Source organism: Cebus imitator, unplaced genomic scaffold (genome assembly GCF_001604975.1).
Source record: "Cebus imitator isolate Cc_AM_T3 unplaced genomic scaffold, Cebus_imitator-1.0 Scaffold110, whole genome shotgun sequence".
In the NCBI taxonomy this organism is placed as follows: domain Eukaryota; kingdom Metazoa; phylum Chordata; class Mammalia; order Primates; family Cebidae; genus Cebus; species Cebus imitator.
Genome location: NW_016107425.1, coordinates 2126884 through 2128681, shown reverse-complemented (window position 1 = coordinate 2128681; position 1798 = coordinate 2126884).

Genomic DNA, 1798 nt, shown 5'->3' with positions numbered 1-1798 from the left:
CAAAAATAATGGCCAAAAAATTCCCTAATCTAGTGAACAACATAAATTTACAGTTTCAAGAAGTTCAGCAAATTCAAGGAGAAATAAAAACCACATCTAAGTATGTTACTGCTGAAAACCAAAGATAAAGAGAAGAATCTTTAAAGCAACCAAAGAAAAATGACTCTTTACTACAGGATAACAATAATAGTTTTAATAGACAACTTCTCATCTAAAACAATGGAAGCCAGAGACAGTGGTGTAATATTTAAATCTTTAAAAAAAAACTGTCCACCCAAACTTCTATATTGAGTAAAAATACATTTTAAGAATGAAAACAAAGACATTTTCAAACAAATGACAACTAAAAGAATGGATCACAGCAGACCTGCACTACAAGAAATGCTAAAGGAAAAAGTTCAGGCTGGAAGAAAATGAAACCAGATGGAAACTCAGTTCTTCAGAGAGAAATAAAGACTGCCAGATGGCCAGGTATGGTTGTTAACACCTGTCATCCCAGGGTTTTGGGAAGCCAGGGCAGGAAGATTCCTTGAGCCTAGGAGTTGAAGACCAGACTGGGCAACGAAGCAAGATCCTATCCTACAAAACAATTTTTTAATAGCTGGTTATGCTGGTGCATGCCTTTGGTCAACGCCCCCTCCGTGGGAGACTAAGTTTAAAGGATCACTTGAACCCAGGAGCTTGGGCTGCAGTGAGCTATGATCATACAACTACACTTCAGCCTGGGTGACAAAGTGAGATCCCATCTCTTTAAAAAGAAAAAACAAAAAAACCCCACCAGAAATAATAAGTATGTAGGCAAATATAAAAGATTATCTTTCTCTCTCTTAATTTATTTAAATACATATGACTATTTAAGGTAAAATTGTAACAAAGTATCATGGTAGCTACAGCATTCTCATACATGATACATGTGACAACTACAGCATAAAGCAGGAGTCAACAAACTTTTTCTATAAATGAAGACAGGAATATTCTAGACTCTCTAAACAATATGGTCTCTGTTGCAACTACTCAGCTATGCCATCACAGCATGAAAGCAGCCATAGATAATAATAAGTTAACGTGTGTAGCATATTGCAATAAAAAAAAAGCAGGTACAGGCAAGATTTTACTCACAAGTAATAGTTTGCCAAAGCCTGACGTAAAGAATTGGGGGTACATAAAACTATATGGTTGTAAAATTTTTATATTGAATATGAAGTAGTACCATAATTCCAGGTAGACCATAAAAAGTTAAGGACATATATTATAATCCCTAGAGCAACCATTTAAAATAAAAATGCAAAGAATAACAGAAAAGCCAATATAGGAAAATAAAATGGGACCAGGCACAGTGGCTCACAACTGTAATTCTAATGCATTGGAAGGCCAAGGTAAGAGGATTCCTTGAGTCCAGGAGTTCAAGACCAGATTGGGCAACATAGCAAGACCGCCATCTCTACAAAGTAAATAAATAAATAAAAATGCCAGGCATGGTAGCATGCACCTATAGTCCTGGCTACTCAGTAGGCTAAGGCAAGACGACCGCTTGAGCCCAGGAGTTTGAAGAGGCAGTGAGCTATCATCACACCAATGTGTTCCAGCCTGGGTGATAGAGTGAGACCATGTATCTAAAAATAAATAAGTAAATAAAATGTAATTTTAAGAAAATATCTAATTACTCTAGAGAAAACAGCAAAGGAGGAACAGAGGAACAAAAACAAACCAGTGAAACAAACAGAAAACAAATAGATATAAATCCAAATCTATAAATTATTTATATTAAATCTAAATGGACCAAACTGGAATTAAAAGG